Raw genomic sequence first — 25,118 nt, forward strand, 5'->3', positions numbered from 1 at the left:
GTGAACCAGAGTGGATTGAGTTCATGAGGCGAATGGTATCTTCAATGGTGATTGGGTTCCAGGATTTGAGGTAGTTAGTTGGGGGGGTGGGATCAGAAGGGGGTGGGGTGAGTTGGTCATTGGGAGTGTTCTTGAAGCTGTTGTGGATGTCGGCAATTTTGTTGTAGAAGAAGGAGGATAGCGCATTGCAGAGGTCTTGGGAGTTAGTGATGTCGTTGGATGCTGCGGGAGGGTTGGTGAATTCTTTGACGATATTAAAGAGTTCCTTGCTGTTATGAGAGTTGTTGTCGAGACGGTCCTTAAATGCTGATTTCTTGGCGGCACGAATCAGTTGGTGGTGTTTGCGGGTGGCTGATTTGAGGGAGGTCATGTTGTCTGAGGTTGGTTCGTTTCTCCAATTCTTCTCCAGGGTGCGGCAAGTTTTCTTGGATTTTTTAAGGTCATCATTGAACCAGGGAGCCTTTTTGCTGAATGATTTCAACTGGTGTTGTTTTAGGGGTGCTAGTTCGTCTGCACTGTGGGTAATCCATTGCCTGAGGTTTGTGGCCGCTAGGTCTGGGTCCGTTGTTAGGGTGGGAATGTTTTGGATGAGGGATGCGAGGAGTTGGTCGGTGCTGATTTTGTTCCAATTTCTTCGGGGAATGGGTTGTGGGCGGTTGTGGGTCATGGTTGTTTTGTAGCTGAAGTGAACACAGCTGTGATCCGTCCAGTGGAGAGCTGTAGTGTGATCGAAGGAGATGTGCTTGCTGGAGGTGAAGATAGGGTCGAGCGTGTGTCCGGCTGTGTGAGTGGGGGTGTCGACAAGTTGTTTGAGTCCGAGATTGGACATGTTGTCCAGGAGGGTGGTGGTGTTGTTGTCGAGGATGTTGTCAAGGTGGAAGTTGAGGTCTCCTAGAAGAATGTAGTTCTCGGAGGCGAGAGCGTGCGGGCTGACGAAGTCTGTGATGTCGTCGCTGAATTGAGATCGGGTGCCTGGGGGCCTGTAGATGAGGGTTCCTCTGAGTGTGGTCCTGGGGTCGGTGTGGATCTGAAAGTGGAGATGTTCGGCGGTTGCAAGATTGTCGTCAGAGCTGGTTGTAATTTTGATGGTGTTTCTATGGACGATGGCGATGCCACCTCCAGTTTTTTTAATGGTGCGGTCTTTTCGAATGATCTTGTAAGTGTCCGGTATGGCTGTGGCGATGTCAGGGGCAGAGGATGCGTTCATCCAGGTTTCAGTGAGGAAGGCGATGACAGGTGACACGGTGTCGATTAGGTCCCAGAGTTCGGTTGCGTGTCTGTGGACCGAGCGGGTGTTCAGTAGGATGCATTTCAAGTCGTTGTGTTCGGAGCTGAGTGTGGAGGAAGTGTGTTTGGAGAGGGTCCTGAAGCAGTTGAACTTACAGGAGAGGCAGGAGAATGGGCCGTGGGTGCGTCCTGGGGTAGCTACGCAGCATAGTGGGGTGCGTCCTGCGTTGAGGGCGAGGAGAGTAGCGGCATCATAAGTTACTCTGGGGGGTTGGGAGCGGCATAGGGCAGGGGGACGGGCGCTGGGCGCGGTCCAGGCGCGGACGGGCGCAGACGGGCTTACCTTTGGCGCACCTTCGGCGCGACCGCTGCGCGTCACCGCTGCGCGCTGGAGCATTTGTCATAAGTGGATAGTGGGAGGGGAAGGGCGAGGGGGGGGGTCAGCTGGGAGGCGGGAGCGGGGTGGAGCTCAGGTCAGGGGGGCACAACAACAACACTAAAATGGCCGCAGGGATTCTACTTTCAGGATTGGGCTGACCACTCGTGAATGGCGCTAAGCTGACGGTAATGGCGCTGGTACAATCAGGCACGATTTTACAGGCAGCACAGATAATTGTTTAGTTAAAGCGCACCTTGGCAGACAAGCGCTACGAGTATTTTCTAGGCAGTGAAATAATTATGAGGAACAAGGCGAGGCAGTCTAGCGCAAGCAATGATATTATAATGATACACAAGGCGAGGCAGTCTAGCGCTACGATCTATGTGCAATTATTAAATAAATAATCCGGTTAATGCGAGCACGGCAGGTTAAGCACTTAGCAGTCTGGCGGTGCAGCGAAGCAGGGATCAGCAGGGAGCAGCGTTGGAGCGACCTCTTCTGCGAGGAGCAGGGCGGTCACAGCGCAAGGACGGTGGAGTGAGGAAAGCACTATCCGTGGGAGGGGGGGGTCAGCTGGGAGGCGGGAGCGGGGTGGAGCTCAGGTCAGGGGGGCACAACAACAACACTAAAATGGCCGCAGGGATTCTACTTTCAGGATTGGGCTGACCACTCGTGAATGGCGCTAAGCTGACGGTAATGGCGCTGGTACAATCAGGCACGATTTTACAGGCAGCACAGATAATTGTTTAGTTAAAGCGCACCTTGGCAGACAAGCGCTACGAGTATTTTCTAGGCAGTGAAATAATTATGAGGAACAAGGCGAGGCAGTCTAGCGCAAGCAATGATATTATAATGATACACAAGGCGAGGCAGTCTAGCGCTACGATCTATGTGCAATTATTAAATAAATAATCCGGTTAATGCGAGCACGGCAGGTTAAGCACTTAGCAGTCTGGCGGTGCAGCGAAGCAGGGATCAGCAGGGAGCAGCGTTGGAGCGACCTCTTCTGCGAGGAGCAGGGCGGTCAACTTGGATGAACCTACATGTACTCTCCGCTCCTCTTCTGCCAGTCTGTCTAGAATCCCCAGGACAAAGAAGGTCTCCCTGGAAGGGAGAGCTTTTAGTGTGGCAGCAGCCCGCCACTGGAATCATCTTCCCCTGGAAATCAGGAGTATTCAGAATCTGACTTTGTTCCAAAAAAGAGTTAAGACCTGGCTCTTTCTAAAAGTTTGAAAATCCTGCTTTTTAGCAATAGTGCTTCTCTTCTGAAGATCGCCTTTTATATCCTTAATAATTTCTTCTTAGCTTATTGCTATCTTTTAGTGCCAGGATGCCCGCAGGGTTGCAGTGCACTCTATAAATGTCTAAAATAAATAAATAAATACATAAAATAAAATTAATAAAACTTTACACTCTGAACCTTCACTCACCCTTGTGCCAAATCCAACCAGTTTGTGTGTGTACTTAAAGAATAGTTCTTTTAAAGTAATATTTGTCTTTTCTGTCTTTCTATGCCATGGTGTACCTTGTTTCTACATTGTCTGTTGATGTGAGTGTTGTAATGTGCTTGGGCCGCGGCTGGTGGGGTGAAAGTGTGTGTCAAGTATGAAAGGTGTGTGAATGACCTGTAAAGCGGTCGGTGCCTTGTCGTGGTTTACAGCTCACGAGCTGTGAGTCATTGGTTCAAGTTTTCAATCTTTTAATTATTAACAATGCAGTTCCTTTGTGTGAAATCTCTTGTTAATACCATATACGTTTTGAACCTTTCACTCACCTCATGCCAAATCCAGCCAGAATGTGTGTGTACTTGGGGAAGAGATGACTAGGCAGTCATATTTGTCTCATCTGTATTTCTGTGCTAAGGTGTATTTTGTCTCTAGGTAAGATTTACCAGCTTTAGATGTTTTTGTAAACCAAAGAAAAATGGGGATGATTTGGGGGTGTACCTCTCATGGATCCCAACAAGTTTTTTACTCACAATGCCAGAGAAACCTACCAAACCCACACATTTCTGAAAACTAGGCACTCAGAGGAGTCCAGAGTGGTATGGCTTGCGTGGACCATCCCATTGGTTTCATAACCAGAATCCCCTGCAAACCTCAAATTTAGCTGAAATGAATCTCCTTTTTCTCAACTTTCTGTGTGGGGAAGTTGTGGGATCACCATGCAAAGACAAATTTCCTACCACCCAGGGCTCCCCCAGGTCTCCCGATAAAAATGGTACCTCACTCATGTGGGTGGCCCAAGTACCCGCAACAGGCAAGGGCCCAAAGGGTATTGTGGAGACATCAAAATTTCATATTTTGAAACAACCTAGTTTTGCAAGGGGGTCACCTGAGTTTTTGGCCTTGGGCTCGGTGGCCATCTTGATAAACCTGCCAAACCCATATATTTCTGAAAACTAGGCACCCGGGGCAGTTCAGGGACGTATGTCTTATGTTGATCCCTCAGAATCCCCTGCAAATCTCGTATTTGGCTGTAAAAACATACAATGTTTCTCAAAGTTCTGTGTGAAAAAGTTGAAGGATCACCAGGCTGACACGAATTTCCTACCAGCCAACGTTCCCCCAGGTCTCCCGATAAAAATTATTTCTCACTCGTGTGGGTGGGTCAAGTGCCCGTGACAGGCAAGGGATCTAAACGTATTGTAGAGACTTCATAATTTCCTATCATAAAGCAACCTGGTTTTGCAAGGGGGGACCTGGGCCTTGGGCCCCGGACTCAGCGGCCATTTAGGGAATCTTTTATTGATACCATTTGCAGGGAAAAAAACAGACTCTTTCTTCTGCAGGCACTTTTTTCCCACTTTTCCACACCAAGAATTGTTGCTGTATTTTGGCCAATTTCTGGGTCCCCTCCAGGAAAATCAACAAACCCTGGGTACCTTTTAAATCCCCATGATGTTGGAAGAAAAGGACACTAATGTGGCGTGGATACTGTATGTGGTCAAAATGTTACAGCCGCCTAAGCGCGAACTACACCAAATAGCCAAAAAAAGCTTAGCAGCTAAGGCGTTAATACCAAAGATATAAAAAATTCAAAAAAAAAATACCACACTTTTCAAAACAATATATATATTGAATAATAATATAGTTTGTATATAATTATTTAATATATATTTCAAAAATAAGTAACATTGTATAACTATTACAAAATAAATATTAAATGAATATATGTATGCAAAGCACCCAATCAATTCTTCTTACATTTGAAAAAAGTGTATATGTTTACCAAGGTTTGAATATTATAAAATAATAAATGTTGAATAATTATTGTGTTCAAAAATAGTATTACCTATGTTAAAACCTTTAAAAAATGTTACATTAAAAAATTAAAACATGTATTATTATGTTAATTTATAAAAATGCAGCAAACATTTTGTACATAAAATAAAGTGCGCTGAATTGATTCTCCTTATTCTTTGAATAAAAATAAATTGAAAAATAAAATATAAATATTTATATTTATTTAATTTCTATTTTACTATATTATACTTGCAATAAAATCATTTACTAAAATAATACCTGTTATATATTATTATTTTAGCTAACATATACAATGTAGTATTACCACTAAAATCTACATTAACTCAAGGAAGGTGCTCAACACTAAACATGAATTATTTACTATTCCCACTCCAAACTACATGAACTCAAGGAAGGTGCCGAACACTAAACATATATAATTTAATATTCCCTCAGGGAAGGTGCTAGACACTACACATATATAATTTACTATTCCCACTCCAAACTACATTCACTCAGGGAAGGTGCTGGACCCTAAACATATATAATTTACTATTCCATTGTCAAGGATGCCCTGCAGATTTGTATTTTTGCTGGTTTATATATCCAAACTCGACCAGAAGGTATTGGAGCGCTTTACATGAGCACCAGTTAGTTTACACAAGGGCACATTCATTTTTGGTAGGCACGAGGAGATTTCGTGATTTTGCACAGAATTACAGGATGTGGAGCGAAGCCAAGGCTCGAGACTGGTTTCCCAGCTCCAAAGTCAGCAGCTCTGACCGTTACGCCACATGAAAAATGCACTATTTGCACATAACTATGTGAGACAAAGAACTTACAAAACATCAACATATGTCTCAATAAATATAAGAATGTTTTGAATCACTTAGATTTTCAATTTCCACATTTGGTCACCGAGAAACAGATGAAATCAGAACGAGAAGAAGATTAGTCAGAGATGGCAGAGGAAAAAGAAGGAGAAAGTCCAAAATAATCGGGCATTACTGACAAATGCTTCATCATTTCCACGCCTGTCTTGTTCCAAGAAATGTTTAGTTCTCAGAGGCAAAACGCCTGTTTTATGTGCATGAGAACTGATAACAATCCAGCATATAAAAATGTAACCCAACTTGAAAAAACTGACCTCGAGTGAGATTTTGATATGGGCTAGGACTATAAACATGTTCCATGGCAGTTTGCCTTATCTTCCAGATTCACATAATTTTCACAGAGCTATTAAGGATGTGTACAGCTTTCTGATCCGCTGCAGGTCATTGCACTGTAAACCATGCACAGCAAACACTGTAGCCAGAAACCTGGCACGAAGGCCGACTAAACTGAGTGCCAGGCCTAGAGAGTTGAGGCCTTTGGGAGAGTGAGGTCACTGCTCCTTGTAACGCAATAGCTGGCTAATTCTGTCAGTGTGCTGCTTTCACAAGCACAGGCCAAGAGCAAAGCCCCAACTCACGTGGTTCCATTTATCATGCCTGTTCTCTCTCATTTTAAGCCGTTTCCCTAAGATGTTTACTGTTAAGGGAACAGTTTATGAGATAGGCTGAGTCAATCTCAGCAAAGGAACAGTGGGTGAACAACAAATAGCGCAAATTCCTTTGTATAGCGCTTCACACCTCACTTCTGCAGTATCTAAATGCTATAAACAACAGATCTTAATAGTACTGAATGGCATGCACGAAGACGATTGTACGTTTGCATGTGTGTCTGTGTGTGTACTTGCAGATAACAAAACAAGCTGGTTTGCCAAAATCGTTAAAATATAAACGATCATCACATGAAAAGATAGTAGCAAAATGAATGAGCAATTGAACATTGCTCTAATTATCTTAACTCTTCAAAGCAGCTGTCAAAAGCGCACCGTGGTTTGAAAGAGCAAAGCTTCACATCCGGTTAGAGCCACTCTTAGACACGATGACCTTTGGGCCTTTGTATTCACTGCATCTGCTTGCAGTCAGCACGTTCAGATTTACGCACTTTGTTTAAAGAAATGTTATGTTGCTGAGTTACCAGACATTTAAACGTGTTTGAAAGAAAGAACAGCAATGTGAAGACACTTTTAACTGACCAATGTTGTAAGACTGAAATTCACGAACATTGAATTCCTCATTTGTTCTTCGCCTGTTCTTTGGGAACGTTTCTGCGTCACAGTTCTCAGTTCTGCCCCACTGAAGACTATATATAATATTTCTGCAATTTAGATGGTACTACAAAAATGAGCAGCTGAGTAAGGAAAGCGTAATTATGGCATGCTGCTGGCTGCACAGTATTAACCATGGACATTTAGTTTAGTTATTTAAATTTCATATGACTTATCTAGCTCTTTTTCCAAAGCACTTAAGCTAGTGCAAGTCTACATCAATATAATAAAAACCAAATGAAACAAGCATCTGCAAAGCCAATAGGCCTCATCTTTAACGTCTGCGCTGACACATTGGCTTTGTTAATGCTATTTTTTTCGAGGGGCAGCGTCTGCAAAGTGCTCCCGTTTTTGCGCTCATGCACACTTTGTTTCATTTTTATTTTACTTTTTAAAATCGCCGCTGGCTGAGGGTTTCTGCAACTCATTTCGAATCACAATTAAGGTGGCTGCACAGGAGCTTTCCCTTCTATTTGAGATTTGTAAAGCGATGCATGAATGGTTTGCAACCGTTTTTGTGGTGGCAAGCAAATTACAAATTCTTGACACTTCAAATAAAGTAGTAACCTATTCACAAAAGGACAGGCCACACAAAGTCGTTGTAAAATTTGCTCTATTTTTGACCTGTCTGAACATACATCTGGCCCATAGTTCCGTAGCAGATTGAAGCGAAGGGAAACATCCTTTACAACGAAACTTTTACAACGCAGTGCTTTTACAACGCAGGTTTTACAATGAAAACCATTACAACGCATTGCGCCGGGGGCGCTCTAGGATAGGGAATAGATTTAATTTACTATCCAACACCTTCCCTAGTGTCCACGGGACTGGAGTTGGAATAGTAAATTAAACTATTCACTATCCAGCACCCGAAAGCGCTATGCGTTGTAATGGTATGCGTTGTAAAACCTGTGTTGTACAAGCATGCGTTGTAATAGTATGCGTTGTAACGTCATACATCCTGAAGGGAATACTCAAAGACGGAGAGCAGAGAACATAAAGATAAAAGTTGCTAGATTTTAAAAATGTCCTCATTGTTTTGGCTTTTTAAAAAGAACGGTGCCAAAGCGCTAGTGTAAGCCTTACTCGGATTTTTATTTGAGAACATACATAGGACAGACAGCTGAGAAAAATTCATCAAGACATGAGTACATAATGGATGAGATGAGGCGAGCGATTTGGTTAGGACTCAGACACCGACGCAATTCTACAGTTGGAAGAAAATAGAGAATAGAAAATGTGACATCTTGAGTATTCAATAATCTAACACAGTGATGGAGGAAAGTAGAACAACCAAAAGAGGACAACCAGTGAAGGAGGACGGACAGGTAGAGAGGAGACAGAATGCACCTTAGAAAGTCCTTAAGTGGTGCTCATATCATTTGGGATTCTCTCCTGAGAAAATACTTTTATTCTGCTTCCAAGAAATAACATCAATGTCTTCTTTTCTGAAGACATTTCCAAGTATGACACATTTCCCTTTTATATCACCAACCTCTTCGGCACACATTCGCTTTGATTTCCATTTGGGAACTGCAGTCTTATTTTCGAACCTTTAAAATACTGCCAAGGATATTGTTCATCATTATGATGTACATAAATTATAGTTGTCAGTTTTATTTTTAATATTTTATTATGCAATCTGAAAAAAATATTTTGAATTGTTTGAATGGCATTTTTAATTATTTTCTTTTGCAACTGGTTAGTTCCCAACTTCTTTAAAGTCTTCATGTGATTTGTCAAGAACTCTGACTCCTTCTAGGTCTTTTCTGAACTAAAAACCCTCCAACATAGTTTAATACATTTCAATCCTTGCAGGTCCACTTAGTCTTTCGTCAATCTGAGGTTGATAAAATGAGTATCATTAATTTGGGTAACACTAGACATCTGTTATTCAGCGCCTTGAGACCCACGGGTGATAAGTGCACTTTACAAATACACGTGTTATGTTATTACTTGGGCCACATTTAGTCCATCATTATTTTGCACACCATGCTACGAGCCATATGCATATCAGCCTTGCCACTGATCCAATAATAACATTCCAGCCCAAAATTCCATCCATTACTTTTTCGTATACATTAGTGTGTCACCCTAAGTTGGACGGGTATGCCCAGATGTTACTTCTATGCACACTGTGTCACTGGAAGCGGGCTATATCTGGCTGATATGCCCTAACTAGGGCAAAACAGGTCCCAGGTTGCTTTTGTTCCAGTTAAGGGAGGACCTGGCTGACAGTTCGGGCTGGACTGTTCCAATTAGGAAATAGGGTCAAGACTACTTTACATAATGCTGGGTCCAAATAGAGGTGGAATGGTGTGCAAAATAGCGATGGACAAGGATGCAGCACTGAGAAATTGGCAGCGGCTGAGATTCATTCAAGCATTCCAGCCATCATTTTTTTGTATACTTTAGTTTGTCGCCCTAAGTTGGACTGCTAAGCCCAGACCTTGTCGCCGATGAGCCTTAACTAGAGTGACACCCTCCTAGGTTGCTTCTGTTTCTGTTCAGGGAAGACTTGCCTGGCAGTTCGGGCTGCACTGTCCCTAATGGAGCAGGATCAAGACTAATTTGCACATGGTGAGGTCCAGACTGAAATGGCATTGTATGCAAATGATGATGCACCGGGATTTGGGGCTAAGTATTTACCAGTGGCTGAGATTAATTCAAGCATTCCATCATCCATCATCACTTATTTGTATATATTATGTGTTAGTGTGTTTCTTAAGTGGGACGGTTATGCCCAGATGTAAGTCCTATGCACACTGTGTCACTAGAACCAAAGAATAAATAACGATAGACTAGGGTGCAGCCTGAGTAATTCACGTGTCTGAGAGTAATTTAAGCATCCCAGCCATCACTTTTTTGTATTATTTTGCTGGCTGTTCATTTGAACCTGGCCATCATAATGTGGCATCAGTGCTTGACTATTATTTGTCTTTACTTTCCTTACATTTTTCATGTGACACATTACAAATTACATTAAGAATTTCTAATTTCTTAAGTGTTACACATTTTTGCACTAACAGTATTGTTCTCATAGAGACAGAGTTGGTGCAACAAAATATGCTTGGGACTGACAGTCAGACTTGTGTGGCTTGAAGTAATTAACTTAACTTATGTTTAGAGGATGGTATCTGTATGTAGAGGACTCCCATGGTATTCACTGTGCTTTTTAAAAAAAAAAGTTTAATGACATCTGAAAACCAAAAAAAAAGCTTTTCATGAAACAAGTATCCACCTATTCACCATAGCTGCACATAACTGCACTAGCCTGGTGCCAGGAAGCAGGATTGGAGACACTGCTTACCACTTAGCATGCATCAAAAGCGGGGGGAGTAATACTTCAGACACGCTTGTGCTAAACGTCTTTCAGGGAAGGAAAGACTGCATATGTGTGGAGAGCATGTTATACACCAGCACTGTGACAATGCACTACAACTACCAGGAGGCAATGAACTCTGATGTTTTCTGGTGAGAAGATGGCCATCTTGTATATTTAGGTATAACTTCCCTTTTAGCCCACATTATCTTAGCTAGGCATTTGTGATGAAATGTTGCTATAGCCAGGACCTTGTTACACGGATCTTGAATGTAATTGTCAAAATCTATTGCTTCCTAATGATTTATATTGATGTACATTGGGAACACAGACAAGTTTTTAGAAAATTATAAAGTTAAAAAACAAAAAAAAACTTTAAACCAATTCTTGGACTTTTGCATGAACACTTGTAAGACTAGAAGTTGTTCCATTTTATCCCATAGCAGAACAATATTCCACATGAATATATGAACGTCACAAATAAGATCAGGTAACAATATAATATTGACATTGTTGATTACCTTGAAGTTCTGCAGACTTAAGGGAAAAATTGCAACCCATATTCCACAAGGCAGTGCATAGAGATGAAGAGAGAAGCGCTAAAGTGCATATAGATTTGAGGTATTCATTCTAGTATGCATTTAGGTTTCAGGAATTACAAGTTTCACATCAGAGTGCAAAAGGTTAATTATGCACAGATTTTGCTATCTTTTGCTGCAGTACATCGATTCATTATTACAGCTAAACATAATAACTTCTTCAACAAATTACTTATGATATCTCGTCGGGTTGTCAGGAACCCGGTCTAGAGGTGCCACTTGGCTTTAAGTGTGGTCTATGCGGGAGTAAGCAGTATCTTGAAATCATCCATGCTGAGTGCCTTTCAGCAAAGGATGGGTTGGAAATCATTACAGAGTGGTGGTGCTGGCTGGTTCCAGGATGCATGCACAGGTAGATCATGCTGTATAAAATAGCATTGGAAGTAAACTACATTTCCAAGTAGCCCATAAACCTTTACATGTTAACGCTGCTCATTATTTTTCAGTTGTCCAAAAGTGGAAACTAAACTTATCTTCCACAAAAGAGCTTATAGTAATACAGCTTGAGGTAGGTATTATAAACATAGGGAGAGGTCTTAGTATACAAGTATTTTACAAGATATTTATGATCCCTTTTATTTAGCTTTCATGAATTCCCAGTTATCTTTTTAAGTATATAGAGATAGATGTACAGAGATATTATTAAAGTCTATCTACTTACAATTATAGCTATATTGAGTATTGCAGCATCAAGTGGGTGCTTTCACAGTCCTTCCTTTAAAGTGGTTTGTCACTCTAATCTGTAGTCATTTCAATTTAATTTAAATGTATTTGTCTTCACCTAGTGTGCTTTTCAGATTCAGTGGTCAGACGTTTCAATAATAGCAGTAACACATAATGGAACTAGGTTTAGCTACAAGTATCGGGGAGTGAGACAAACGCTACTGTCATGTTGTACATGACTCCCAGCAGCCCACCTGCACAGCATGGTCCTGAGTGAGTGAGAGTCCTTAGAACCTTTGGTGTTGTTCCAAACTGCCCCAAACCAAATTAAGCAAACGTATTTCTTCTTCTTTCAATCTTTATTCGGTTTAAAAAACCTTGTAATATACAAACATACAATCATAATACATCATGTTGCAATATAATACATAATGAAACAGTAGCAGTGGGTAATATATCAACACATTTCCTTTGCATAAAAACCTAAAATTCAGTTCATTTTTCAAGCCATCCACTTAATTGACTAGATCGTGATTGGCCCCTCTAGTCTACAGAACACTAAATATTCAAATTTGATAAAAAAATAAGTTAAACATCTGTTTTGTTAAAAGAAAGAATACACATCAGGACAGTAAAGCAAACAACATTTAGCAGCTGACCAATAACTTAAAAACATGGTAAAGTAGCCTAATTCATTAGGTTTTTAGGTTTTTAGGTTTTTCATCCTCCTAATCAAGGCTACACATAGGAGAAAACGACTTAGGCTGAACACAATCGGTTGTGCAGTGTCACCCTTAAAAATTCTAAGTCCAACCTTAATTTGTCTGAAGCCTAGCCTTTTACAGATTGGCTTGAGCCATTTTTTCCTGGCTCTTAGGTAAGCTGGGCATATGAATAAAACATGGGACTCATCCTCTTTCAACCTCATCTCGCATAGCTCACATATATTAGAGCCAGCGGCCCCGGCCAACCCCTTATTACAGGTCCAGCTGGTTGTCCTTTCTTTTAATTGTAAGATACCATACCGGAACTTTAAGTATAGGCTTTTGGCCAGTGGAGGGTGAATTTCATCCATAAGGGGCTCTAAATACATAGTCATTTTAATTTCGAAAAATGTCGAAGTTAGAGTCCCTGTTCTGGGATTAAATAACACTGAGTCTCTAATGTAATCCCAGTACCTTTGCTTCAAAATCTTTTTTGAACTATTTGTGAGGGAATCAGGATCAAACCAAAAATCACTTAGCCCTAATTTTTCAAGCCATTTCTTGACGTACTCTAACCATGGCAAATGCGTAATATTCCTTATGGCCAATATCTCTTTCAATGCTTCTCTATAATCTGTCAGCTCCTCAACGGACCATAAACGGATCCAATAAAGGAGCGGACGAAGAGAAGCATAGTCATCTGTACGTCGAAAGTTGAGGTCCCATAATACTGGTGTCAGTGGTGTTGACCCTGGTATCCCTAAAAGTTGCCTAATAAAGGAATTTTCCCTCACTCGAAAAGTATCCTTTGAGGCATAGGCCCAAAGGTCCGCACCATAAAGTGAGGATGATTGTACTTTATATTTGAAAAATTCGATGGCTGGTGAGACTGCTTTAAAATGGCTATTCTTATGCCTCTTTAAAATCGGACACTGATTTTGGGTCAGCCTTAGTTTTGAGTTCTCCAATTGTGTCTTCCATGTAACGTGGCTGTCTAAAATAATGCCCAGGTATTTAAAATTGGGGACTTCTTCAATAGGTTCATTATTTATCTTAAAAACCTTATTAAAACCTTTGTGAGGGTTGATTGTCATAACTTTTGTTTTAGAGGAATTAATTTCTAATCCCTTGTCATGACAGTACAAACTAAAGGTATTTAAAAGGTTTTGGAGTCCCTAGGTGTCTAGGAAATTAAAATCGTGTTGTCTGCAAACAACAGTGCCTGAACGGCTTGCCCGCTCAATTTGGGAGAGTCATGCTCGCAGCCCAAAAGAGTATCGGGAATGTCATTAACGTACAAGGAGAATAAGGTAGGTGCCATTACACACCCCTGCCTTACCCCTTTTGCTATTTTTATTTTCTCGCTAACTTCACCATTAGGTCCCCATCTGACTCGTGCATAATTATTCTCATGGAGTCTAATTAAAATTTGAAGGATATTTGCAGGGACGCCCATCTTACTTAATGTCTTCCATAGGGCTGCCCTTGGAACCATGTCAAAAGCTGCCTTCAAATCTACAAATGCCACGTATATATGGGAACTTCTTATAATCGTGTATTTCCAGACTAAACATAAAAATCTAAAAACCTGGTCTATAGTGCTTATCTTTGATCTAAAACCTGCCTGATATTTTGTATAGATAAAGTGTTCTTCAATCCAAGAGGAAAGCCGACCAAGAACTTGTCGAGCAAACATTTTTTGCAACACGTCAATTAGGCTGATAGGCCGATAGTGTGAAGGATTTGACCTGTCACCCTTTTTGAACAGTGTTACAATCTCCGCCCCCTTCCAGGTTTCTGGAACAGGAGCTCCACAAACAATTTCATTGGATAGTAAATTGATGTAGGGAGCCCAAATATAATTTTCGTGTTTCCAAAGATCACCTGGTATTTTATCGGGGCCTGGGGCTTTCCCTGTCTTAACCGCCTTGATTGCTAGAATTGTTTCTGTCAAAGAAAAGACAAGAGGTGTGTCATGGGCTACAAAAGAAGCCTGCAAACTATCCCAGCTTTCAATCTCACTTTGGCTTTCGCAAGAATATAGCGAGGTAAAATGCTCGACCCATGTTTTCTCCTCTAGAAATTTATCTTTGCATTCCGTAGCCCCCCTGGTACCTCTAGCAATGAGGCTCCAGAAGGAAGTCTGGTCTCTGCACTTACATGCATCCAGCAGATCTGACCAAACCCTTTAATCCCACTCTTTTTTGGCCATTTGCAAGGTTCTTTTATACTGAGCTCTCTTAGTTCTCACAATATTCACTGAATCCCCCCTAACCGCTGTGATTAGATCTGTTTTAGCTTTCCGGCATTTCTGGTTATAACAGGTAATCCCGGCTTGTTTACTCTTCCGGGCGTTTTGTGATCTTTTTACCGCCCTGCTCAAGATCTCACCAAGTTGGTTAATTAGATGTTCATGGGATTCTACCAAGCGGGGACTTTGGATGGCAGTACTGTTCCCTAAGAGGGCAGACATGTGCCTCACAAATACATTGTAGATTTGACTAATGATTTTTGTATTATCTAATACCACTGGCCACTTCAGGGATCTACGGTTGTTTGCCACTAGAGGGTCGTGTGGCAAGGATACTGTGCTACTAACACTTTTATCGAGGGTTATGAAAATCTGGGTCTGTACAGATAAAATCAGGGGATAATTATCACTTTCTGTACGGTCATCCACCATTAAATCGATGGTCATAGGCCATAGATTTAGAGAAACCAACAAATAGTCTAAATGGCTGTGGATCACCCCTCTACTAAATGTTAGTTTACTGGGGGAGTCTGATGGCAACCGCCCATTGCAGGCACGTAGGCCTGATTCTAGAGTTAAATTCAATAGTTGTAAGGCACTCACTGTACAGGGTGCTTTATAATTTGTATCAACCAAAGGAATATTATTGGCACCGTCCTCGTCCTTATAGATGTCTTCTAAACCTATGATAGGTTCAAAACCTCTGTTGAAGTCACCACCTATAATTATTTTTGCATTTTGATCAAACCCTGTCACAATATTACTCAAGTGGGTTACAACTGATGATTCTCTACATGATCAATGAGGTCTACTATAGATATTGATCACGTAAATGCTACAGCCCATAGTGTTTTTTAACTCAAGTAAGTAACAGGTCAGGATTATTTGTATCAATTTGCTTAAAGGACAGGCCTCTTGTAATTTTTACCCAAATTGTTAGGCCGCCAGAAGGTCTTCCCCCATTTGTATTTACTGCGGGGATGAAAAAGGATCTGTAATTAACCTTAAAAAAGTTCTCAAGCCCCCAGGTTTCCTGGAACATAATTAAATCCCCACTAGCCAGATAATCATGCCAGGCCGGATCTGAGAGATTTTTTTTCAGACCTGCAATGTTCCAACAAATAATTTTTGTTAATTCCGAAACCCCTAGTTCCTTTGTTACCAGCTGTGGAGTCATTGATCCATTTACATCTAGATGTGGTGTTCGTGCCATTGTGTCTGCGGAATGCATTAACTGTTGAGGGTTTTCGGCAAGTACAATCTGCTTTGGTGCCACTACAGAAAGCAAACCAGAATGTATATGATTTGCGCCACATGACATTGTCAAAACCCCTCCATCAAGTCAATCACAATCGGATAAAACAGCTAGGGCGTCAAACCTATTTGAGGTACTAACTCCCCAATTGTAAGATGGAGCCCCAAAACCCCAACCATTTATAGGTACATTCCATCTAGGTGTAGGTGTGATAGGAAACGGTGGGTTCAGGTAATTTAAATGTATTTGTCTTCACCTAGTGTGCTTTTCAGATTCAGTGGTCAGACGTTTCAATAATAGCAGTAACACATAATGGAACTAGGTTTAGCTACAAGTATCGGGGAGTGAGACAAACGCTACTGTCATGTTGTACATGACTCCCAGCAGCCCACCTGCACAGCATGGTCCTGAGTGAGTGAGAGTCCTTAGAACCTTTGGTGTTGTTCCAAACTGCCCCAAACCAAATTAAGCAAACGTATTTCATTTTGTAGCATTGTAATTATATGATGGTTAAAGCATGGAAAATCTCACCTGCAGGGCTGTTCTTCCACTAGGGCAGAGGTGCGTCACCCCACTGCTTTCTCATAGTGCGAGAAGCAAAAACATAAAATGGTAATAACTTTCCGTTATTACCATTTTATGTTTGGTTAGGGGCGGGTGGGTCAGGGGAGGAGTGGTGTGCCCACTCCTGAGGTCACAATGACTGTTTGTTCGGCCATCTGGGGCCACCCAAATAAGTCATGTGCACTCTGATCTTGCCGTAAGACCCTGGCTGGGCGGCATCCCCGCCAATCACAACGTTGCTTGGACTCTCTCTTTTCTTCTAAAAATACATACAATATTGCCTGATATCACTACAGTTGTCTCAGACCCGCGGGCAATTTTGTTTGTAGCAAACTGGTTCGGGCATTGTGTCCGCGTAGGTCTTTGAACTTATCCCTGGGACCCTTTACCAAATTGTAGTTTTGTTTGACCTAATAACTGGCCAGGAGGTATATTACAAATATGCATATGTTGGATTTTTATTTTGTGGCGTCTCATCGGATATCTTTTCATATAAACGTATACTGTTTTTTATATGAAACTCGTGTTGAGTCCTTTTAGGGTGTCACCATTGGGTCAATGGGAGTGTGCATGCAAATACTTTACATATTTGCCTTGAAGCTAAGCCTAGCTGCTCGTGCCAAGCTACCAAGGGGGTGAGCAGGGGTTATCTGAGAAGGAGTCCTTCCTTTCCCTGGTGAGGAAGCAAGGGTCCCTACTTGGCCTAAGGTACCTACCTCAGCCAAATAGGGAATCCCGGTTCTAACAACGACATACTTGAGTCCCGAACATAGATTTACGACAGAGGGCATGAATCCTCTCTGATTAAAGTAAACCTCTGAATGTCAAAAACAAAACAATGTGCCAAATCTGCAAAGAATAAATCAAATGGTCATTTTAAAATGTGTACAGTTGCAAGAGCTTGATACCATTAGCCAAAACTATTAAATTTCCCCTCCTTCACTCGCCTCTTCCCAACTCTCGCTCCCTAACCCCCAAAGCAACAGTGGAGGAAGTTCCCTCTCCTACCTCGCCACGAAGTCCTGCATCAGACTCTCTCTCTATCTCCGGACCTCACCCTCTCTTTAGGAATTCAGAGGGGGACTCAAGACCTGCTATTCAACTGATGCAACCCGTGCATCTTGGCTCTCAGAGCCTGGATACCCTTGTGGGTGATTAGCCGCGCTTTATAAATCGTGTTTGATTGATTGAATCTCTTAGGCAAATTTACCTATAAGGTCTTGTTCCTTTCTGTCTTTCTTTCTTGTGGGTATTAAATGCTTCACTTTGTGTCTCAACAGCATGTATTTTACACTGCAGAAAAGTGTGCCTTGTCTCTTCCTATCTCTCCCTTCCTAGCTACAAGGCTTCTTCCACATCAGTCCAAAGCTGCCCTGCTGCAGTTGATTGTCAATTGCTCGGAGCATGAATATGTACACGTTAAGTGCACTCCTCAGCCACTTAGTTCATCTGTCACTTAGGAAGAAACTTTCATTACTGAACTCTAGGAAATCTTGCCTATATTGTGGTTACAGATTGGTAGAATCCCGTGAAGTAAACACAGCCCTATTAATACCTAGACATTGATGGAAGTCCATATCCTCCTTTAGTGCTGGTGCTCATGCAGGTGTTCGAGTAACAACTCCCTCAGCCATTTATACCTCTGATGGATTTCTTCATCGTTCTCCTGCAATAAAGTGGCCTTCTGCTTATATATCCACCCCCTTAGTCTGATCTACTCATGCTTCATTCTAAGGGGTCCATTAGGATATCAGGCGGTGGCATCACTGCGTGCGGAAAACGCATTTTTCTGCCCGCGAGCAGGGGAAAACACGTCCACCATATTAACATAGCCAAACATAGGTCAATTCCCGTCCGCCGCGGTGCGACGCGCACTGCCATCAAAGTGCGTCGCACCGCGGTGGTGTGAGCCAATAGAGACTCACCGCCGTGCGGAATGACGTCCGCCCCGCTCCACAAATTAGGACGCCCCAAACAAGTAGACGCACCACAGCGGAGACACCGCACAATCAGAGACGGCGGAAGCTCAACAGCGGAGCGCGGAACCAGAGTCCCAGACCCCTTCACCTGGTCACGACCGCCATGGACCCCGCTCTACACGTGTTCCTCGTTCTGTACCTGTTACATCACTATCAACTCATGGACCGCCGCAGACGACTCCGCAGGTACGCAACTACACAAATACCACACACAACACACAGGCTGACACAGGGTCCAAATCCACAGCAGACACCCTGCTGGGGGCAGTAACACATCCACAAGAGAATTCACACATGACCCACCTGCCACCAAGTCACCCCTCTGCATCCTGGACACACATTTACCGCGAATTTGCAGCAAGGTCCGGTCACATCACCGCAGTGGTGAATACAAGGGAAAACATGTGCACAATGCAGAAGGCAGGGCCAGTCCAAGGCATGGGCAAGGCACAAGGACCCCAGGGACACACCTCTTCCCGCCACACATCAGCACACCCCATGAAGGCACAGGCCATGTGCCCATCCTGTGCACTCCCATGCACAACAAGAAGCCATGTGAATCCACACCCTGCACCACACAACAAACAACCAGGGAAAAAGCCACTGCAGGAGTGGCTGCACAGGACCACACAACACACAGCACAGTGCCAGAGAAACACACACACACCACAATACCACCACACACATGGAAACAAACATGAGTACAAGCACCAAATGAACACATACAAGGAACAAACATACACATGGACACAAAGCCTGCATAGTCACACATACATACCACACACTGACACACACACCCAAAATGCCAACAGCAATGGAGCACAACAAATCAGCAAGCCAAAGTGGGATGTACACAAATGGAAGGCCATGGAGACACACAAAAAGCATGTGCACATCACATGCAAGACAAGGAACACAGAACACCCCCCTCAGACCATAAAACCACACATGGCAGGTACAGTCAGTGAAGTCAAACCACAGGCACCACAGTGCAATAACACAGGGAGATAGCAAGGCATACCCGGTAAAGGCACAAGGAAAAAAGGGGCAACAGCCACATCTGCATACAACCACCTCATAGGAGTACACCACCAGCACAACACACAGGGCCCGTATACATACTCCATCACTGACAAACACCAGGAGGAATGTACACACATACCCCCCCACACAACAGCAGCACACAACACCAGTGCTACACACACTGAAGGCTGCCAATCCCTGCCAGTCCATACACAAACAAACAAACACACACCCTGGGTGTAGCCACAAACATCAAACACATGGATGCCACAGCAAATGTCTGCATAAAAACATCACACAAACACATAACCCAAATGAAACACACACAGAACCACAACAAAAACAGACATACTCTGTCAGCCAAACTGTGACAAGGTGATGGATGCACAAGAAGTGCCCCATCACAGAACAACACTGCCACATCAAACCAACTACATATGCACAGGCCAAAAAAATGAACAAACACTGCAGGACATCAGGGGATGCACATCAGGCAATGTCAAGGCCACATACACACAGCACTGTACGCACAACAAGCAGTGTGTGCACATCAAGCATACCAGTTACACACAGACGTCAGTGACACAACACCAACCCATACAACACAAATCAGCACAGCACAAACACAACAGCACAGCACAAACACAACAGCACACCCAGGAAGTGAAGCAACAACACAGGCAACACACATACATCCAACACAACCACAACAGATGCACAGATCAGGGACACAATGGTGGAATCAACTTGAACATAGCACTGGCCAGAACACATAGCTGAACAGCATATGAGCAACCATGACTGCCAAACAGCACAAGAATACCACAAAGGAACAATTAGGTAAATAACCTGAGTGGTACATAGCCCCAGCCCAAAGAAATGCACCACACAGCACAATGTCACAAATGAAGTGATGAGGAGGCACACACACACACACACACAAACAAAGGGGACAGCCGACATCCAAGTGAAGTCTACTGCACACCATTAGTGGACATGGCAGGAATGCACAAAACACAATCAGAGGGACTCCAGGCCCACAAAGATTAGGCTTCAAAACACAGAAAAATGCCTGCCCCCTTTGTTTAATATATCGTCTCAATTAGAGTCCTGAATTTGCAAAGCGTAACGATGAGCTCACTAGTACCAGAAACAAGACCACATATTTAGAAAATATAAACGTTATTTTATTTCTTTTACATTCAATTTTTAGTATACCATTTCATTTCAAAACTAAACAGTGATTTAGTACAATAAATAATTCGATACACACCCCAAAACACACCCACATACCTACAATCAAACTATGCAACAAACACACTCATTTAGAAATACCCATACATATCAAAAATACCCAAACATCCTTCATTTGTTTCAAACGAATCAAATAGCGGGAGCTATAGATTGACAAGCCCTGATTTTTAAAACTACACTTATTCAGCACAGCGCTCGCTCGCGCTTTTTTTAACTTTCCCTACCTTGCATCCAGGGACTCTCCCTTGCCTCAGCCATTCCCGCGCAGCCGAGGTTGACGCTGCAGCGGCCATAGAACCACCCGCTCGCCGCCTTCAGCGCCCGCTCCCCCAGCCACGCCCACTCTTCTTGGCCACGCCCACCTGGGGCTTCAAAAGGAGCTGAATGCGAGCTCAGACTAATCGGATTACTCCCCTGCCTTCCGCGGGAGCTATAGATTGACAAGCCCTGATTTTTAAAACTACACTTATTCAGCACAGCGCTCGCTCGCGCTTTTTTTAACTTTCCCTACCTTGCATCCAGGGACTCTCCCTTGCCTCAGCCATTCCCGCAGAGCCGAGGTTGACGCTGCGGCGGCCATAGAACCACCCGCTCGCCGCCTTCAGCGGCCGCTCCCCCGGCCACGCCCACTCCTCTTGGCCACACCCCGCAGCGGCCCTACAAGTCATGTGCTTCCACCATACGCGCAGCGGACGGGCGCAGCGGGCGCGCCGTTTGCGCGCCAAAGGCACACCTAAGGCAAGCCCGTCTGCGCCCGTCCGCGACCAGACGGGCCTAGGGCCCCGAGACGCTGCCCTTTTTATGTCATACTCACCCGCCTCACTTAGAAACCTCCAGCAGCCCTCTTGCGCTCTCCTATCCACAACTTGGGACCGCCTGGTGTCTCTCGGCATCGCGGCCGACTTGCCTTCTCCCAGACTCACCCGTGCACCTGTGCTGTCCCCTGCCCCGTCTGAAACTTGCATCCGCATATTGTACCTCAACACACGGTCTCTCCCCCAACACCACACCGATATCTTCCTCCTGCTAACCGCTGAAAACCCAGATATTCTGCTGCTCACCGAGACTTGGCTGTCTGATCTCTCCCTCCCTGACATCTTGGCTGCCTTACCCCCTAATTACTACCTGCTGAACGCCAACCGGCCTCATGGCCGCCGTGGCGGCGGGGTTGCAGCAATCATCCGCAAAGACCTACCTCTTATTAAGTCTTCATCATTATGCCTCGAGATGTCGAAAATCTTGTAATCCGTCTGCCTACTGAAGCTGGTGCCCTGACCCTCATCGTCTTATACCGCCCCCCCACTCCCATGCCTCTGTTCCCTGCCGCTCTTTGTGAGCAGCTTTCTGCCCTAATTATTTCCTCAGCCCGTGTTGCCATATATGGCGACTTCAATTATTGGTTCAACCATGCTGATGCCGGTCCCCATGCTACCGAATTGTTTGAGGCACTCTCCAGCCTCAACCTGACGCAGCATGTTACCTCTCCCACCCACATCGGGGGTAACATCTTAGATCACATCTGGACACAGGGGGTGTCGCTTTCTGGCCCGACTATTTCCCCTTGCGTCTGGTCAGACCACTCACTGATTGAGTCATCTATTCTTATAAAGGGCCTGGTCAGGCCCCCCCTCCGGCACGGAGGGTCCGCTCGGAATTGGAAGACTCTCGACTCACCTGTCTTCTTCTCCTTACTCGCCAAGACTCAGCCTCCACTCCTTGACACCTTAGATGTCAACACTATGGATGCCAACATTTCACATTGGCTAACGACGGCTAGCGACGTGTGCGCACCTCTATCCCGCTTCTCTCGCACACACCCCAATAAGTCCCACAAATGGTATAACTCCACCTTAAAACAACAACATCTGGAGCTGCGCCGACTGGAGCGTAGATGGCGGCGCAATTATCTCAGCTCCGACAGGGAAGCATACGTGTCCGCACGTAAAGCCTATAAAACTGCAATCATCTCTACCAAGACCACTTTCATCTCTAACAGAATCTTAACAGCCCCTAACAGATCTAAGGAGATCTTCAAAGTCCTTGGCGAATTGACATCGGATGCCAGGACACTCCCGAACCCGCCTCCTTCCTCAGAATCATGCACCGCTCTAAACTCCTTCTTTATTGATAAAATCATCACCATTAAAAATTCCATTCCCCACTCTCTCCCCCCTATCACAGCTGTTCCATTTCTTGCCAACACCTCCACTCTTTCTCAGTTCCCCACGCTTGACCCGGAATCCCTTGCTAAACTGTCCACTCGCTTGAAATCTGGATCCCCCAAGGACTGCTGCCCCCCCTCTGTGCTTCGCGATATCTGTCACACCCTTCCACACTGCATCCTTCCTTTACTCAACTCTTCCCTTAATTCGGGCATAGTCCCCAGCTCATTCAAAGAGGCCGTACTGGTGCCCCTCTTAAAAAAGCCAGGCGCCGATCCAGCAGCCCTGGCCAACTACCGCCCCATCTCCCTCCTGCCCTTCCTATCCAAAATCCTGGAGGCTCATGTTACGACCTGCCTCTCGCATTTTATCGAGGAGTCCAACTTCCTGGCGCCCATCCAGGCCGGGTTCAGACCAGCCCATTCCACCGAGGCCGTGATCCTCGCCGTGTTGGACAACCTCAGACGCAACGACGACAGAGGACAACCCCAGGCATTAGTTCTACTCGATCTATCGGCGGCATTCGACACGGTGGACCATGACATCTTAATCCACCGTGTCGAGTCCGCCGGAGTCTGTGGGGTTGCTCTGTCCTAGATTAAATCCTTCCTAGAGGAGAGATCTCAGGCAGTCAGCATGGGCCCTTTTCGCGCCACCAGCGTTTCGTCATCCTGTGGGGTCCCTCAAGGATCTTCCCTGTCTCCCCTCCTTTTTAATTTGTACCTTCAACCCCTCCTTCACTCCTTAGGTAAGTGGGATATCACCGTGTTTAACTACGCGGATGATTTACAAATTATTTTCCCCCTCACTTCCCCTGACGCTGTCACTAACTTTCAGACAGCCTTGACACACATCCAGCATTGGATGAATCAAAACCAACTCAAGCTCAATCCGGGCAAGACTGAGCTCCTTCTCCCTGGGAGAAGTGCCCCTTTTTGGGGCCCTTAGTACTGGCCTATTGAGCTCGGAACACCCCCTTCTCCTGCTGGATGTGTAAAGAGCCTCGGGGTCCTGATCGATTCCGGGCTCACTCTCATGGCACAAGTGAGCGCAGTAACATCTTCCTGTATGTTCCAGCTTTACAGGATACGGAAAGTCGCTCACCTCCTGTCGCCTGAAGCCTTGTTGCAAGTCTTAATAGCCCTGGTGATGTCCCGGATGGACTTCTCCAACTCAATCTATTACGGTCTCCCTAAATCTCAGCTGTCCAGGTTACAGATCGTCCAAAACCAGGCTGCTCGGCTTGTCTTCAAAATCCCTAAATGGCAGTCAGCTCAACCCCTACTACGTCACCTCCACTGGCTACCAGTCAGTGAAAGAATCATTTTCAAGGTTCACTGCCTGGTCTTCAAAGCCCTCACTGGTCCTTCCCCTGCTTTTCTCAAGTCCCTAATCACCCCCTACTGTCCTTCTCGCACTTTGAGGTCCATCCACCTCCAGCTCCTAGTCGTCCCTCGCTTCAAACTCTCTAGATCGGGCGGCCGCAGCTTCTCTTGTCTGGCCCCCAAGCTGTGGAACTCCCTCCCTCTCTCACTCAAGTCTTCCTGCTCCCTCTCTTCTTTTAGGAAATCCCTAAAAACACTACTCTTCCCTCTCCCTCACTAAATTTTCCTCCCTGCTTTTTTTTCCTTTTCCTCCAAATCCGACTAGCGCCAGGAAACCCATGGTGACAGTGCGCTCAAGAAATTCGTTATAACATAACATAACATAACATAACAAACTCATCCTGCTTCCAGAGTCAGATGTAGCACTAAATTGCTGTCCAAATAAAGCTCTCCATAACAAGATGGGAGACCAGGTGACAGAAACAATGGCAGGACAGACTATAAAACGCCACCGCGCGTTTCGGTGCCAGGCCAGGTCTACGGCCACACCTTCATCAGGGAAGTCAAAGTGGGGGAAGAGGGGAAAAGTGTGATGAAACAGCATACAATCTGAAATAAGTAAAAACTGTTTCAATTTTACATCTATATTCTTGGTGTAAATAATAATAGCAATTTATCCAAACAATAAATGTGAATTATTCTGCAGTTTGTGCAACATATCTGGTAAAGTGAGCTCAAAGTAATGCATCTAGAGAAGTTCCAACAGATAATTTTATAAAAAAGTGAGCGAAAAACTTATGGCTGGAATCCCATTGGACCACTACAGAAAACAATACATAGCCACTCATGATATTTACACAACTGTTACACTTGCGGGTAGAAAAGTGGAGAAAGAAACCAACGTAGCCAAGAGGCTCACGTCTTAATTTACCTACAAAATAACGAGTTAGCCGCCAAGGTTTCATGTTCCTGAGTAGAGAAATTATTTTCAGGAGCTGGCTAACTGACAGC

Source organism: Lissotriton helveticus, chromosome 4_1, assembly GCF_964261635.1.
Source record: "Lissotriton helveticus chromosome 4_1, aLisHel1.1, whole genome shotgun sequence".
In the NCBI taxonomy this organism is placed as follows: domain Eukaryota; kingdom Metazoa; phylum Chordata; class Amphibia; order Caudata; family Salamandridae; genus Lissotriton; species Lissotriton helveticus.